The sequence below is a fragment of the Felis catus genome, chromosome F2 (assembly GCF_018350175.1).
Source record: "Felis catus isolate Fca126 chromosome F2, F.catus_Fca126_mat1.0, whole genome shotgun sequence".
Taxonomy (NCBI): Eukaryota; Metazoa; Chordata; class Mammalia; order Carnivora; family Felidae; genus Felis; species Felis catus.
This window is the reverse complement of record NC_058385.1, coordinates 9,285,906-9,304,920: the sequence shown is the minus strand read 5'-3', so window position 1 is coordinate 9,304,920 and position 19,015 is coordinate 9,285,906. Positions and strand designations below refer to the sequence as shown.

Below are 19,015 nucleotides of genomic sequence, written 5' to 3'. Positions count from 1 at the left end.
TGTGGATTAGACCCTACTGCCCTGAGAAGTACCTCAGATGTGTGTGTGTGTGTGTGTGTGTGTGTGTGTGTGTGTGTGTTGTTTGATTTAATACTTAGCTCCTGGATGACCCTGAAGCTTGAAGAGTCACATCTTGGGCAAAGGAGTCCCAACTGCATGGCAAATACCTAACTGCAACTTTGTACTGACTTGGGATTGTGTCTCCAAAGTCCACTCCGGGGCGGCATGTGGAATGAGCACCCCGCCCACCCACCATTCTAGCACCACACCGACCCCGGACGGAAGCTGGTCAGAACAACTCAGACATCAGGAAGTCCATGCTCCGGTAGGTACCTGCCCTGGCTTGTTGAGGGACATGAGGAAAAGGGGAGGCGGAGCCTGTAGAAGGAAGGACAGGGTTTCCCTGAATGGGAGGCTCAATGGTGAGATCCTGGTAAGGGGACTTGATGAAAACACAACAGACGGGACCCCGAGGCCATCCCATGGTGTGTTTAACCTTTTCGTTGTGTTTGTTCTTTGAATTACGGAGACTTTTGTATGGCTATATCATTTAGAAAAATAATAAAATGTTTCTAAAGCCTAGAGTCTTCAGTTAGTTCTCCCTAACCAGTGTAATTGAATGCCGTGTCGTTTGGGGAAGGCTGCAACATGGAGGGTCAAGGAAGCAAGAACCAAGGCAGGGGCGGCCTCGTGTCCATCCAAGGTGCCGCTGTCCCTGGGAACTTAGCAGTAGCCTCTCAAGGTGGCTGATGACGAGGAGCTCCTCGTCCTGGTGGATAGGAGAGGATGAGAAAAGAAGTAACCAGGAAACATCTCAAAAGCAGGTACCAGTCTCTCTGCCATAGACATCTTATAAATGTTTAATGTTTTTTCTATTTATGAGAGAGAGAGAGAGAGAGAGAGAGAGAGCACAAGCGGGAGAGGGACAGAGCGAGAAACGGACATAGAATCCGAAGCGGGCTCCGGGCTCTGAGCTGTCAGCACGGAGCCTGACATGGGGCTCGAACTCACAAGCCATGAGATCATGACCTGAGCTGAAGTCAGACGCTTTACCGACCGAGCCACCCAGGTGCCCCGGTCACAGATACTTTAAAAGCAGGTGACCTTCAAGACAGGGGGAGTCTACTGCTTCTCGAAGATCCTTCTTTGGAGGGACTGGCTGCTTGGCACCCAATCTAATGTATCACACATTGAACACCTGTTGAATTTTATGTAGTGGCTGGGCCAGTGGGTCTTATGTCCTGTTTGTGTATTTAAAAACTTAAAATTCTTTTTTAACGTTTATTTATTTTTGAGACAGAGAGAGACAGAGCATGAACAGGGGAGGGTCAGAGAGAGGGAGACACAGAATCTGAAACAGGCTCCAGGCTCCGAGCCGTCAGTCCAGAGCCCGACGAGGGGCTCGAACTCATGGACCGCGAGATCGTGACCTGAGTTGAAGTCGGACGCTTGACTGACTGAGCCACCCAGGCGCCCCCAAAATTTTAATTCGTTGCTGGCATTTGAAAATTGGGAGGTTTCCATGAAAATTCAGGTTTCTAGTTCTTTAAAAGCAGCACTACCGAGCGCATGTTCTAGAATACCCAACACCCCAGCCAGGAGTAAGCAGCTACAGCTGCCTCTCGATGGGAGCTCATACTCCACAGTTTCACCCAGCAGTCCTGCCCTCACTCAGAGTTGGCCTGGACCCCCTCGTGTTGTGTGCCCCCCGGATCCAGGAGAAGTGAAGAAAGGCTCACCGTGCAAACCATTTCATTTTTCACATATTGACTTCTGCGATTTAAGGGAAACAACTTTGCAAAACAACTAATGGAAATGACATCTGGTTTGCAGCTAAGACCCTAGATTTCAAACACTCTCAAACACACACACACACACACCCACACACACACACACACACATTTTCCACAACGTTGAGTTGCAAAATTGGCGAAAGCCGAGAGACGTTGGGAAAGCAATTTTCTACACACTTGAGGCGGCCTCCGACTCCAAGGACTTTGAGGTGAATATCTTAGAATGTCATCACTCAAGTCACAAATGTCCTATTTATAAATATGAGGGGAGAGAGCAACTATTCTCCGGTATTTATTTTCCTACGTATTGCTTTTCTGGGCGAGGCACGGTATCAGCAAGTTATCACACACAACCCAGAGCAGACCCATTTCACATTACCAAACACCTTTCTCGATGCATCTGGACTGTACATAGTAAGAAGTCGAAATGAGACTGTATTGCTCATGTTCCCACGAACCGCAGATTTTAAAATGCCCAAATCCACAGCGAATATATAGATTTTGGTGAGGTGTCTATGAAAAGATCTTGGATCTTCACAGAGTATGTTTCCTGGGCAATTTCTACAAATGCTTCCAAAAGGGCCTCCCTTCTGTCCCCAGCTTACTTGGTTAACATATGAAATGCCCTTTGTTTTAGTTGTGTTGGTCTTCACAATGAAGTTATTTAGAACTGCTTCCCCATGGTCTTCCCAGTCCCAGTCCTCTTAGGAGTCGGTAAGAAAGTACGTTCTGTAGAGGAAAAATGACCCTGAATGAGTGATTCTGGTCTGGGGAGCTCTACACGATACAAATGAGCACTGATATGCTGATCTCGTTTAGTTTCTAGCGTCGTTGGCACTTTCCTTAACTATTTCACTCTCAGATTTAGGAGCACTCAGCAAGGCAATTCACAAAGGGGGAGCTGGGGAAGGAGATGACTCCAAGCTCGTGGGTTAACGTAGCTCCATTTTTCAGTGAAGGTTATTATGTGAATTCTGCGAGGCTAGCACATGACTAGAAGGAAAAAGCAGTCAGGCTGAGCTCTGAAGGCAGCATGCTGAGTGGGTACTGGGCGGAAGTGCCCCCCCCCCCACGATGTGATTCTTCGTTCTCCTCATCCTGCTCTGAGCATCCTGCCCTTGACTCCACTTTCTACGGCACCGGAAGAAGACACGGGCATGGAGGCAGAACATCTGAGGGTTTTTTGTGTGTGGTTTTCTGGTATCCTTTTCCTGCCTCTTGGGGAGCACATTTTTTGAAAGTGTGGGAAAAAAAAATAAAAATGCCCTTAGCTTAAGAAATTTTGCATTATCAAAAAACATAAATTAAAAAAAAAAAAAACGGGCATCTGGGTGGCTCAGTCAGTTAAGTGTCCAACTTTGGCTCAAGTCATGATCTCACGGTTCGTGAGTTCGAGCCCCGCATCGGGCTCTGTGCTGACGGCTCGGAGCCTGGAGCCTGCTTTGGATTCTGTGTCTCCCTCCCTCTCTTTGTCCCTCCCCCACTCACACTCTTTTTCTCAAAAATGAATAAATGTTAAAATTAAAAAAAAAAAAGGATTTTGAGCTATCTGCAAATCAACTCATTTCAGGAGCGGAAGAATCTTTGGTCATTTCTTCATATTAAAATTTACACAGATTCCTGTCTGCGATGTCTTCGGTATTAAAAGAGGCAATCATACCAAGTCTCCTATATTCCATACACGGTAAACTCTTTGCTTCAGCCAACTCTTAGCAGAGGGGCAACTAGAACAACACCATCTCCCTAGACAAAGAGCATTGAATATTCCGTGTTGTTGATTTATATCTCTCTTCCTATGTTTCCTCATCGATTTCTATAGTAGTCGCAGTTTCCCCCACTCTCCCAATATCACCTTTCAATGCTGGTCATAAGCATGTAATCTGCCTCGGGGCTCGCTTCTCATTTTCACGTAAATTCGCCCAACCAGGGTGAGCCTGATAAGAGACAGACACTCTTCCACGGTGTTGGTAGTTTGCTGCTGGTCCACACCGTCTGCCATGTTTCAAACCCTGAGCCTTTCAGAACATCTGAGTTTTTTGTTTTCTTCAATTTTTTTATGTTTATTTATTTTTGAGAGAGAGAGAGAGAGAGACAGAGTGCGAGCAGGGGAGGGGCAGAGAGAGAGGGAGACAGAATCCGGAGCAGGCTCCAGGCTCCGAGCTGTCAGCACAGAGCCCGATGCGGGGCTCGAACTCACGAACCGAGAGATCATGACCTGAGCTGAAGTCGGACACCTAGCCGACTGAGCCATCCAGGTGCCTCAAACATCTGAGTTTTAATCCAGATCTGTCACTTGTTTTGACTGCCTAGTTTACTTTGTTTTCCTGATCTTTACTTTTGCTCTCTGTTTAATGAGGATAATCCTGCAGGATTGTCGTGACAATTCATTTATTATGTCAACAAGTATCAACTGAGTTTTTAGTTGAGCACTAGATACTGTTCTAAGATGCTGGAAATACAGCAATTGGGGTGGGGGGCGGTGAGCAGGGTCAAAATTTCCATGTTTATGTTGCTTATATTCTAGGGAAGACACCACAAGTAATATAACATTAACATTACATTACTGTAATGCTCTAGGATACGAGATACAAGGTAGTGAGAGCTAATATGAAGGGAAAGACTAAAACAGAGAAAAAGGACAGAGTGCCAGGGGTCAGAGGTGATCTTTAACAAAGGTGATCATGAGATCTCTTGAGGGAAGAGGTGACGTCGTATCAGAAATTGGAATAGATCAGCAAGTGAGTGAACCACTAAAGGACAGCAAGTGAAAATGGATTTACAGAGCAGCTACCATATCAGCTGATTCATTACAGAAGTTCGAAAAACAAAATAACATCAAGGATTGCCCCAGCAATTTTAAGCGAGCCTGAGGTTTACCAGACGGAGTGTCCTGTCCAGAGCTTTCCTTTAGCAGAAGACCCTTCCTTCCTCTCCTCCACCTTCCTTCCTTCGTCCCTCTTTCCCTCCCTCCCTTCGTCCCTCCCTTCCTCCTTCCTCCCTTCCTTCCTTCCTTGCCTCCTCCCTCCCTCCCTTCCCTCCTCCCTTCCTTCCTTGTTTCCTTCCTCCCTCCCTCCCTTCCTCCCTTCCTTCCTTCCTTGCCTCCTCCCTCCCTCCCTTCCTTCCTCCCTTCCTTCCCTCCTCCCTTCCTTCCCTCCTCCCTTCATCTTTTCATTCAATAAATATTCACCTTAGGAACTGAAGAAGACATGATAAGTTGATCATCGACCGAAACGAAATGGAGTCCTGGAGAAACACCTAAAAGTAAGACCAGGAATCTGCGCCGCTGACAGAAAGGCACCTACAGGGAGGTGAGAAGGCCAAAGACAACATTAAGGCCATCTTACGTTTTTGCCCTGAGATGGCCATGAAGGTTCTGGAAAATCTCTAAGGCTTCCTGACATACCAATAACAATTCTGTTGTTTTAGATATTTACAATAGAAAATTGTTTGGGCATTAAACATTTTATTACACAGTGAGGTCTTGGCACTGGTAGAGTAGCTTGTACCAAACTACCGCTCCTGGCAATGAAAATGTTAAACTCTGGAGCACCTTTCAGACAGTAGAGGACAAGCAAACCTCGGCAGGAAGTGGAGGAGACACGCACCGAGCCATCCAGCTTTCTTTCCCCCAGGTCAGTCCACGTGGCCCACAGGCACACACTTTAGGCAGAAAGCAGCCATCCTGGCCCCCGAAGAGTCAGGTTAGAATTCAAGGCCGTCGGTGCAGTGAGCATTCGAAGCCGGAAATCCCAGAGAAAAGGACGCGGCAGAGAGGACAGCCCTAATACCTGCACTCGAATTCCTCCCGAGTTCTGTGCTGTCTTTGAACTTCATATACGAGCAGAGAAGTGGAAGATCCCAGCTGTGAGCAGCAGGTGCCTGAGGCTGCGGAGATGGCACCGGAAGTTCAAGCCTCACCACGTCGGAAGGACTTAGGACCACGCAGACTTTCCCTGAAAACTCCAGAAAGGCTCCAGGCTATGAGTAAGCACAGGTTTGCTACCTTGTAACTACAGTTCGAATACATTTGGGAAAACACTAGTGCTAATTCCAAGACTAAGGACCAAGTTCTTAAAACTAAGGGCAAAATCAGAATCCATCCACCCTAAAAATGAGACTCCGCCTAGCCCAAGTATTACCGCCGGTAACTTTTTAAACGCATCTGAGATAATTTTCGACGTACAGAAAAGTTGCAAATACAGCACAGAGAGCTCCCATATACACGCCACACGCCTTCTGCTAACGCTACTACTCTCTTGCGACCTCACAGTACAATGATCAAAGTCATAAAATTACCACTGGTACTATACTAGTCTATTCACTAAACTTCAAACTAGACATTCTTCAAATTTCGTCAATTTTCCACTAACGTCCTTTTCAGTCCTAGGGTCCAATCAGGATCCCAGGATACTCTAAATGGTCTTTTCAAGGGCGCCTGGGTGGCTCAGTTGGTTAAGTATCTGACTCCTGGTTTCAGCTTAGGTCACGATCTCATGGTTTGTGAGTTGGAGCCTCGCATGGGGCTCTGTGCTGAGCAGAGCCTGGTTGGGATTCTCTCTCTCTCTCTCTCTCTCTCTCTCTCTCTCTCTCTATCCGTCCCCGGTTCATACTGTCTCGCTCTCGCTCACTCCCTCTCTCTCAAAACAAATTAACTTAAAAACAATTTTTTAATTAAAAATAAATAGTCTTTTTATCTCCTCCAGTCCCCAGTCTTTCCTTGTCTTTTTTGACCTCGGCACTTTTAAAAAATGTTGGTCTTATCATTTTGGCCCTTGGTTTAGGTTTATCTAATGTATTCTCGTGATCATACCGAGATTATGCATTTTATGCAAAAAATGGCACAGAAGTGATGTTGTATCAGGTGTCAGGTGACATGTGATGTCAGTAGGTCTTATTTCTGGGGCTGTGAACCTTGATCTTTGGGTTACGGTGGTGTCTGCTGGGTTTCTCCACTGTAAAGTCCCTATTTTCCTTTTTACTACTGATGAATATTTATGAGAAATACTTTAAGGCGAGGCATACTGTTTCCAAAATTAGCATTTGGGGACCAATGGCTGGACCTTGCCTGCGGCCATTATCGTTGTGGTATTTGCCCCAAGCTAATCTTATATTTCCTTCACCCTTTCTACACATCTCTTAATTTGAATTCTTCTGTAAGAAAGAGCTTTCTCTTTTCTCCCAATCATCTATTTAGTCAATTATTTATTGGTCTCATCATGGACCCAGGATGCTTGTTTTATGACTTATGATCCAATGTGAGCATTATTTTCTTGCTCGGTCCGTTCCAATTTTGCCCACTGGAAACTCCTTCATGTTGGCTCCTGGGTCCTTTCAGTCATCTTCCCAATCTCCCATTTTTTTACTGAGCATATTTTTACTTCCATCACCCCAAGGAACTACCATGCCTATCACTGAATAACATATCCGAATAATTTAATAGTTGAGAGAGTGGCTGACCACCGAGAGAAAAAAAAAATAGTTAATGGAAACAATTTGACAGACAATCCAAATATTGAAATTACTTGGCAGATTTAAAAAGCAATCCGGATAAATACGTAAAAGAATCTGTAGGAAAGGAAAATGATCAAGGTGAAAAGATAAAAAAAAAATATTCAGGAGAGATGGAAACAAACAATTGGGGGAATCCTAGCACTGAGAAATATGATATCTAAAAATCGAGAACAGATTTGAACTACCAGCTTGATCATATATTCATATATTTTGACAAATCTTTGCCGTTTTTCCTCAGGGTTACTTTTAGAAAATAGAAAACTTTAATGATACATTTCAATGCTCTTTTGTGTTTGTCTCTGATGCCACCCCCCTCCGTCCCCAACCAGAGCTTATTATCATTCTTAATTTAGAAAGAATCTTTAACATAATAAATGTTTATTTATTTTTTTGTTATTTTGTTGTTATTTATTTGTTTATGTACATAAACAGTATGTAGTATTTTTACGCTTTTTTGAGAAATGTGTTCTCTTAAAATCTGTTTTTATACACCATGTCATTTAAAAAAATTCTTTTAATGTTTGTTTATTTTTGAGACAGAGAGAGGAAGCACAAGCGGGGGAGGGGCAGAGAGAGGGAGACACAGAATCCCAAGCAGGCTTCTGGCTCTGAGCTGTCAGCACAGAGCCCGACGTGGGGCTTGAACCCACAAACCGTGAGATCATGATCTGAGCCAAAGTCAGACACTCAACTGACTGAGCCACCCAGGTGCCCTACACCATGTAATTTTTTCAATTTATCTATGCTGATATTAGTTCATTAATTCTGGTATATTATTTTATTTCTTGAATGCATCAAAATTACATCATCTACTCTCTTTTGAAATACATAGATCATTTCCAGTTGTTGAGTATTCAAAATATTCTTGTCGTAAACATTTCTGTGCACATTTCCTTGAACACATGTGAGACATTTTTCCTATCATACATTCTTATGAGCAGAATTTCTGGTCTTAGCGTTGCTCCAATGTGATCGCACCTATTTGCATGGCTAAAAGCGGTGTGTGATTTACCTGTTTATTTTTTGTTCTACCTACTTGCCAAAACTTGGCATTATTAGCCTTTTAAGTTGTTTCCAATCCGATGGCTGTAAATGTAATTGTACCGGATTGTTTTAATCTACGTTTACTGTGTAGGTGGTGAGATTGTCACATATTTATGATATATTCACATTTCCTGTCTGTAAATTACCTATTCATCTCCCGTGTCCATTTTCTATTGGGTGATCTGTCTGTGCATGATTGCCATGTAAAAAGTTCTTTATAAATTCTGAATAATAATCACTGCCAATTATAGGCTTTTTATTTTTTACTTATTTTTTTAATATTTATTTTTGAGAGAAAGAGAGAGTGTGAGTGGGGGAGGGGCAGAGAGAGAGAGAGAGACAAAGAATCCAAAGCAGGCTCCAGGCTCTGAGCTAACAGTACAGAGCCCAACGTGGGGCTTGAACTCACGAACCACGAGATCATGACCTGAGCTGAAGTCAGGCGCTCAACTGACTGAGCCACCCAGGCGCCCCCAATTACATATTTTTTAAATATATCCTCCTGGTCTATAGTTTACTACAGCTGTTTATGGTATCATTTGTTGAACAGAAGATTTAAATTTTAAGTATATATATATATGTATATATAAGTATATATATATGTATATATAAGTATATATGTATATATAAGTATATATATGTATATATAAGTATATATGTATATATAAGTATATATATGTATATATAAGTATATATGTATATATAAGTATATATGTATATATAAGTATATATGTATATATAAGTATATATATGTATATATAAGTATATATGTATATATAAGTATATATATGTATATATAAGTATATATGTATATATAAGTATATATATGTATATATAAGTATATATGTATATATAAGTATATATATGTATATATAAGTATATATGTATATATAAGTATATATATGTATATATAAGTATATATGTATATATAAGTATATATATGTATATATAAGTATATATGTATATATAAGTATATATGTATATATAAGTATATATATGTATATATAAGCATATATGTATATATAAGTATATATATGTATATATAAGCATATATGTATATATGTATATATAAGTATATATGTATATATAAGTATATATGTATATATAAGTATATATGTATATATAAGTATATATATGTATATATAAGCATATATGTATATATAAGTATATATATGTATATATAAGCATATATGTATATATATGTATATATAAGTATATATGTATATATAAGTATATATATGTATATATAAGTATATATGTATATATAAGTATATATATGTATATATAAGTATATATGTATATATAGGTATATATATGTATATATAAGTATATATATATGCCTTATTTAAGAAAGTCTTCCTGATTCCTATAGCTTTGCAATTATATGGAAAACTCTCTCAAGTTGTTCTTTAAAATATCTTAACTACTCTTTAGTCTTTACTCTTCATGGGAATTTTAGAACCAACTTGTCAACTTCCACAAAAGAAACTCTGTTGGGGTTTCTGGAATGAGTTTGCATTGAATTTATAGATTAATTTGGGGAGACTGGTACCTTTGTCATATAGTCATGAAGTTCATCTCATTTATTCATGTCACTTCATTTATTCAGATCTTGGTTTTACATCTTTCAATAATACTTTAAAGTTTTCTCTATACAGTTCTTACCGTCCTTTTATTGGATTTATTCCTAGATACCATATGTTTTTGTTGTAATTGGGAATATAATTCGCTTTTGTTACATTTTCTAATTAGTCGTGACTGGCGTAATGCTATTGCTTTTTACTGTGACCGTGGAAATCTCTGAGTTCTCAGAGTCAGTTTTGATAGTGACAGGAATAAAAGTGATAGGGATGAATATGTGGATGGTAAAGCATTCTTCGTTCAGACTCAGATGCAGTGGCCACATAAAATGGACTCTTAAGCTCTCCTTCTCCAGGCGTGGGTTGCCCACAGTTTGGAGACCGCTGGTTTGCATCCTACCATTTTAGAATGATCTGAGTAGAAGGAATGATTGTCCCGGAAACTCAAGCTAGATCAGAGTGATCAGTTTGATTGCCCATCCCCTTTTCTCTGGTGCTTATGTTTACTTTAATACAATTCAGGATGCATTTGGCATCTGGCCTTTGTTGTAGGCCACTTCAGGCCTTGGGATTATGGTGAATGCAACCCCAGCTATGGTGCTACCATTGGCGGGTCTCAAACTCAGTCCAGGGTGAGCGGGTAGCAGGGTGTTTTCGATGAAGAGGCTCCATGGGGACAGATGAACCAGGCAGCAAGGATATAAGCTTACTGGTTTTTTCTTTCAGTTAGTATTTTCATGTAAAGGAAATTAAGGGGCACTTTACATGCATTGAGTCACTTCATTTTCGTAATATTTCGATGAGGTATCATTGCCCTATTTTATAGACAACAGAGCACACATTTAGGGAATTAAATAACCTGCCCCCCAAAAGCACGATGGGATCTTTGCTCTATTTAATTCCAGCAGCTGTGCCTTTCTCACTACTCCCATTCATTGAGGTTTACTTATTTTTATCATATTGTATTTGCTTGTACCAACACTGTATTCCTTCTGCACGAAAGTGAATTTTATTATCGAAGAGGCATTTTAGAGGCTCAGTTAATCCGTTACTCAGTTGGTCAGTGACTGAGGCGGGCCGTGCAGAGCCGCATGGGCCGTGAGCTGGATGGGCCTGTGGAATGACAGTGGCGAGGGCAGGTCCGGTAGCTGATCCCCAGCTTTACCACATACCTCTTTACATGTTGCAATCAGCACGGATGTGTAAAGGCTAATTAAGGGAACATGATGGGAAGACTCTTGGCTCTTAGAAATCACCTCTTGTTAAGTAAACGATCAGGAAGAAAAATCGCCACATCTAATCACGAAGCCCAGAAAAATCAATGGCTATGATGCAGAAAGCTTTGACAAGCTGCTGAGAGTCTTCTCGGAACGAAACAGAAGGGAAGAGTTTATATTTCAGCAGCAAAAAATATTGTAAGGAGACATACGAAAATTATATGTCAGGATGGTATTTTTGAACTAACATACAGCAAAATGACAAAACCTGCAACAATAGAGAATAGAGGTTAGAACCCATATATAGAATAGAATAGAACCCACATATGGGTTCATTAGATCACTTTTACCCCTCAGTTAACCTTCTTTCCTCCCCGCTTTGTGCCTTCGTTACCTGTAAAATATAGAAGACAAAAATGTAACGTCCAATAAATTGAGAATTTGGAGAATTTATTCCAAAGGTATTCCTTTGCTGGCCTGGCCGAAATACGTCGTGCTACATGCGGAGATTCATAGTCAAGTGACAACGTTGACCTTCATTTTTGGTTATTTAAAATATTGAAGATACCTGGGGGCTCCTGGCTGGCTCAGTTGGTAGAGCGTGTGACTCTTGATCTTGGGGTCATGAGTTCAAGCCCCATGCTGGACGTGGAGCCTACTTAAAATAAAATAAAATGAACGTATTTAAAATATTGAATATTCAATAGGGGCATTCTGGATAGTTCAGTTGGCTAAGCATCTGACTCTTATTTCGGCTCAGGTAGTGATCCCAGGGTCACAGGATCGACCCCACATTGGGCTGCTTAAAATTCTCTTAAGCCTGGAGGCTGCTTAAGATTCTCTCTTTCTCCCTCTGCCCCTCTCCCTTGCTCGTACTCTCTCTCTAATATATATAATATATATATATATTATATATTAATCCTGAACATGCCATTAGACTTATAGTTTGGTGTATCTTTAAAAGCAAGTTTTTGAAAAGTCACGTAAGATATCTCGCAGTCCGTGAGTTCGAGCCCCGCGTCGGGCTCTGGGCTGATGGCTCAGAGCCTGGAGCCTGTTTCCGATTCTGTGTCTCCCTCTCTCTCTGCCCCTCCCCCATTCATGCTCTGTCTCTCTCTGTCCCAAAAATAAATAAACGTTGAAAAAAAAAATTTTTTTTTTTAAAAAGAAAAGTCACATAAGAGAATAATATACCTTTACTTGCGCTCCAAATCGTCTTCAGTTTGTAGCTGCTTCCTCAGCCCTTCGTGGGAAACCTTCAGAGGACTGTACTTCCAACTGAAGTCCTTCCTGGGAACCATTCACACTTCTTCTCCAGCCTGAGCCAACAGTTCAGACACCAGCAATGCTAACAGCAGTTTGGTGAAAATAAAACATAAAAAAGGGAGAGGCAAACACGAAAGCAACAGACAGCCTCCCGACAGTCCAACTCACCTTGGCAACCCAAGGAAGAGCTGACCCCACCACAGAGATGCTTCGTGGTCCCGTGAGTACATTTCCCATTCCCGAAAGACCTCAGTCGCACACGGGAGTCACAAAAGGAGCGTGATCGCCTGCCGGGTTGAAATCTGGATCGAAGGAAGGAAAGAAAAAAAAAAAAAAAAAAGTCCAGCCCTGAATTTCGTTATGCCTGGTTTCAATAGTTGTTCATACTCTGCATTCGAGGTAATGTTCATACCCCGCATTCGAGGTAACAGCGGTTACACCACTGCGTGTCATTTCACCCAGTCCTCGAGGGACAAGTGAATCTCCGCGACATCAAAATGACACAGTTCACGTAAAGCATAAATGGAAGGGTAGCAATGCAGCAACAGTCGCCACCGTCTCTGGGTGTTTTTCTATGCCCCAGGTACTGCTCTGTATCTAGACATTAACCTCTCTCCCTTCATCCTGACAAAAAATGTTATAATGAGGATGTGCTAACGCCCCGTATAGTCACTTAGGCGCCGCGTGCAATTCTTTCTGAACCCCTGTAGTCGCCACAGAGCCGTCCGTGGAGGCAGTGTTGAGGATTCCCATTTTAAAGCCTCAGGTTTTGCCCACAGTGGAATAATCAGGAAATGGACCGGCAGGTTCTGATCCCAGGCTGGTAGGGAGCCCACACCCTCCTGCACGCCGCCGCCCAGCCTCTACCTCCAACTCCGCAGGGCAGACTGACAAACCTCCTCCACCTTACAGAGGAGAGGGCGGGAGTCTGGAGAGAATAACCCAGTCAAGGCCCCACAGCAGAGGCGCTGCGGTTCCTGCCGGGTGTTGACAGAGCCAAAGCTCTGTGTGCTCTTCATTGAGGTCAGGGAAACATCCAGTGGACAGTCTATCTGGAGGTGGCCCTCGAGGCCCGTCCAGAATCCACAGCCTGTCATGCAAATAGAAAGATCTGTTCTCTAATCATGTGTGGCATATGGTTAAAGACCAGTGCAATCTGGCAGGATTAGTAGGCCTGGTGCGGAATATACGACCGTCGTCGCTCCCCTCTGTTCAGAACAGATGGGATGGTAAAGGTGACGGGGTTCACAGGGAAGGCCGGCGTTCACAAGATGCGAAGAGGGCATCGCGGGGTCTGGGGGGGGGGGGCGGGTGCCGGCTGATGGCTTTTCCTGTTTCCTCTGCGTTAGCTCGATATGTTCCAGTGTGAGAGGCACACGGACCTGCTGAAGGATAATTCAGCCGGCCGTAGCAAAATGGAAGAAAATACCATCGTGGGCCTGCACAGCTGCGCAAGTTACGCCACGTTTCTGAAGCCAAAATCCAAGCCGTCTTAATGCAAATATAATTAAAAGCTGTGGTTGGCACATAATTACTAAATATATAGTAACCACCATGCTTCTTCCGGGTTTTCAGATTTATTCATCGTTTTCCTCCCTAGATCAGGCTAGCCATCTTGGAGAGTATTTTTTGTTGTTGTCTTTGTCCCGTAGGTAGACCTATTCATTCCAGCTGGCCAGCTGATCTTTGAGGAAGGACTTGACTCGGTCTTGAGTCTCACATTTAATTAAACCTGAGACTTTTGGCTTTTGGGTAAATGTTGAGCTGCTAGACCTATCAAGGTTTTTTTAAAGGCTGCCCAGCGTTTCACATTCAATCAACAATAGAAGGATTGATGACGATGTACGTGTTCTTCATGGAGTCCAAACCAGGGAATGAGGTAGGTGAAATTTTTCTAGAAACAGTGGGATAAGAGAGTGATAAAATAGAAACGACAATTGCTTAGAGGCTTATTTTAATGCCATTCTCCCTTCGCAAGATGCTGAATTTCTGGAAAGCAAGGTTCTGCTTTACTTACTAACCTTCATGCACCAAACACAATACCTAGGGCATAGTGAGTGCTTCGTAAATTTTTATTGAATGAATGAATGAATGAATGAAGTGGGCATGAGACATGGGTAAGAAATATAGGTCACTAACTAGAAGGGTGATTTGTCACAGGAGACACATTCACACAACAAAAAGACTTTGAGGTACATTCTGAAATGTACATGATGGAAAGCTTATAAAATTTATATTAACTTTCATACATATATTATATATACATAATATGTGTGTATATATACACAATATATATATAATATATATATAACAAATATAACAATATATATATCAAATCACAAATCGTATTAAGTGGGGAGAATTTTTCACCAATAGTGACTCCCATCTAGCCTCTGATTGTGCTGGACCATCATCAGTCTGTCCTTGTTTATTTTTTTTTCAACGTTTTGTTTTTGTTTTTTTTTTGGGGGGGGGGGACAGAGAGAGACAGAGCATGAACGGGGGAGGGGCAGAGAGAGAGGGAGACACAGAATCGGAAACAGGCTCCAGGCTCCGAGCCATCAGCCCAGAGCCTGACGCGGGGCTCGAACTCACGGACCACGAGATCGTGACCTGGCTGAAGTCGGACGCTTAACCGACTGCGCCACCCAGGCACCCCAGTCTGTCCTTGTTTAAAAGGACACATCCTTTCACAATATCTACAAATACTGAATCATGTTGTACATCTGAGACTAGTATAATGTTATATGTCCATTATACCACAAGAAAGAATAAAACAAAATAAAAGGACACTTCCATTTAGATATTTACATTAACTGCACAGACGTCTCAAGTTATCTTAAAAATTGAGCCAGGTTTGCCCCCTGACTTCAATGACTTCATTTTTATAGTCGTAGTTAATTCGCTGCTTCAAAGACATGTCACTACTGGTTTTTTTATTAAAAAAAAATTTCTTTAATGTTTTATTTATTTTTAAGACAGACAGAGACAGAGCATGAGTGGGGATGGGGCAGAGAGAGAGGGAGACACAGAATCTGAAGCAGGCTCCAGGCTCCGAGCTGTCGGCACAGAGCCCGACACGGGTCTCGAACTCACAAACTGTGAGATCGTGACCTGGGCTGAAGTCAGACGCTCAACCGACTGAGCCACCCGGGTGCCCCAAGACATGTCACTACTCTTTTAAAGTATGTTCTGCAAAATGACCACAGCCTGCTTTCTTTCTTTTGCTCTCTCTCAGTGACAACCTTCTCTGTTTTGATGGTGAGAACGGATTAAATAGACTTCCTTGCTTGGATGTTAGCAGGAACAAAATAGCTCCCCAATGAGAATGTTTACTCCACTGAATAGTAGTGTGGCCGTTATGAAACTTATTTTGCTTTTAGTCAACCTTCCCACCCACTACAGCCGTCTATGTCTGTAGCGTTATCTTTTTCCCATTCTCCAAGGATGGGTTCCCTGTCACTAAAATATTAATCATTTGCATAGCCCTGGCCCATTAAAATTATTTCTTACTAATTGCCTAATTTATTTTTTATAAGGTCCACTCTACAAGCCAAGGCCAGGGCTGGTTATGGGACTTGCCTCAGATTCCATTCTCGAAAAGTAGCAGGGTTATTGCCTCTCAAGTCAAGACTGCTCTTTATCCTGCTGAAGTCATTGCCAAATATCTTAAAAGATTTCCGCCAGTTTAACGCCAACACCTACCGAGGGCAGGAGTTTCAAGGGATTTCATCAAAAACATGTCATCGGGACTGGGATTTCCCCACTCCCTTAGCCACAAGGGGAGATGGCCTTCTGCAGCCAGCCTCGGGGCTGTGGGAAGGGCCGGAGGACTGCCTCCCCGAGGAACATACCCTCCTTTTGCAGAATGGTGCAGAGGAGGGACAAAGCGTCATCATTCCAGGAGCCACGCACAGAGTCCTTCTTGGTGCTCTCCCCGGCACCCTTTCGGTCTCTGAAAATGTCTTTTTGCAAGAGAGTGATCCGCGTGTCATCGCACAGTGTCAAAACGATTCCAAAGACGGATCGTTTATTTGCGTCTGCAGTCATTCTTTGCTCATTTCCATTTGATGACAGTCGGCTCTCTATTATCTCGGGGGCTGCTCCCTGAGCGTGTGGCTTCTCCAGCTCATCTGACCGGTCCCTTTCCTCTTCTGTTCCAAGTACCGTCCCATTTCTGCGCTCGCTCAGGACTTGCCCAAATGCCAGTTGCAGAGAGCAAAGGAGAAAATAAAACGAGCTCAGCTTGCTATTTGCTCACAAGCGCAGTGTATATCTTTCCTGTGTTTAATTCCTTGCTTGTGTTTGTAAGTTTACATTTGGCAGGGTGAAGGAGGCAGGGTGTGGAGGAGTTGAAAATACGGATTAAAATTGTTCTGATAGTTCCAATTATTGGTGGTCACTGTAACTACACGCAGAGAACAACCTAAGCTTTTTAGGGCAACTGAGTCACTTTTCTCGTCTCTGTTTTAAGGCAGATTAGACTTATTCACGGTCTAAAAATGGGATCATTCTCTACGTTGGAATTCATTAGTTACTACTTGCTGAGAACACGCAATGCGGTGAGCTGACCGCCCCTAGCAAGTTCACCTTTTATTACGAAGCTGAGAGTTAAAGCAAAACTCAAGGCCCGTCTGGACAGGCACACAGCTCCATCAGAGAAATCGGGGCTCACGGCGCTGGCTTTCACCCTTACGGCAGGCATGGAACAGAGTTCAACGGGGCGAAGTCACTGAGTTGTAAAGCCTGGAGCCGACGAGGACCAAAGGTGTCGGTACCAGTGTTTTCTGTCCCCAGAAACCAGTGGTGGCTCACCCCCGCGGCTCTCCCTGAAGAGCAGCCCACGTTGAACTTTATATACAGAAGCACCTTTTATTAATCTAACAAATTAGGGGGGGGAAACGGTTATCGTATCTTAAGGGTTTTACCTCCTGGAATCACAAAGGAGAATCTTTACGAACTTGAAAAATTATGTGCCTCATTGAATAAGCCTCTGCAAATGTAGCCTCCTACATCTATTTTTTAGAACTTGGCTTTGGGGAGAAGGAGGAATGACTGTGGTGTGCCCGTAACACAGAGACAGTCCACACTGGGAGCTTTACGTAAATACCCAATGGTTCTAACAATCAGAAATACTTCATCCAACTTGATGCATTGATTTAATCAAGTGAACAACGAATGTGTTTTTTTTTTTAAGTCAAATTGATAGCGTGGTCAGCATTATACCTCATAAACTTTTATCATTTCATAGATGAGTAACCATTGCGACCCGGTTATGTGCCAGGTAAGGCTTAACTGAGCACCTTAAGTGAAATTAAAAACATTACAAAGAATAAAGTGGCTTCAGTATGAAAAACCTCCTTTGGTGCCACCAACCCATGTTATTTTTTTATTTCAAAACCAAACTCAACAAGCACCGTTATGTATTTGGATCCTACAGAAACAGGGTGCTAGCAAACAAGGGCTTTCTATATTTTATGTTCTAGGCCAAGTGTTATACAAGATCCCACATAATAGAATTGTTTCCAGTGGGATGGCAAACTAAAATACATGTTCAGGGGCGCCTGGGTGGCTCCATTGGTTAAGCGTCCCACTTCAGCTCAGGTCATGATCTCACGGTCCGTGAGTCTGAGCCCCCCTGTTGGGCTCTGTACTGACAGCTCAGAGCCTGGAGCCTGCTTCTGATTCTCTCTCTCTCTCTCTCTCTCTCTCTCTCTCTCTGTGCCCCTCACCTGCTCACGCTCTATCTCTCTCACTCTCAAAAATGAATAAATATAAAATTTTTTTTAATATATTTGTAAAACAATAGTAATAGTATTAGAGACAATGTAAACAAAAATTCATTTACTATAAGAAGTATAAATTGGTAAACCATTTTCACCTACCAAGCAGAGGAGGAACCTTAAAAATGTTCCTAGCTTTTGATTCTGTATTCCATCTCTAGAAATATTTTAGAAGATTGAAGCTGCATCTAAGGCCAAGATGACCCAGAAGGCATTACCTATAAAAGCAAAGAGAACCATTCATATAATCTAAATATCAAAAAAGGAAAAAGTCTGTTCTGATTAAAGGAATTACACAGTGGAATATTAAGCAATAACATTAGTGGAATGTTTTTGAAGAATTGCTCGTGATGTAGGAACCCACTAATAAGACAGGAATGAATGGAGAAGAAAAAATTACCTGGAGAAGTATGATTACAATCATTTCTGATCTATATTAAATATATGTGCTTATATAATAGCTAGAAAAGGTACTGAAAGAATATAAGCCAATATTGAAAAGTAGTTATGGATTATTTTTATTTTCTTTTTTGCACTGTTCCTGAATTTTAAAAAGTGTTTAAATTTGAATGTACTTGTGACGGTTAATGTTATGTATCAACTTGACTGGGTTAAGGGATGCGCAGAAAGCTACTAAAACATTATTTCTGGTTGTGTCTGTGCGAGTGGTTCTAGAAGAGATTAGAAATTGAATTAATAGACTGAGTAAAGAAGATCACTCTTACTTATGCGGGTGAACCTCACCAAATTTGTTGAGGCTTGAATAGAACAAAAAGGTGGAAGAAGGGGGGATTTGACCTGGGCCATCCATATTCTCTTGC

The 19,015-nt window shown here is 42.2% G+C and overlaps 1 pseudogene; it reads right to left on the bottom strand.

Annotated features, from left to right (window-relative positions):
* Positions 1–3,491: 3,491 nt before the first annotated feature.
* Positions 3,492–3,792, bottom strand: LOC101098603 (annotated as a pseudogene).
* Between the last annotated feature and the right edge of the window lie 15,223 nt (positions 3,793–19,015).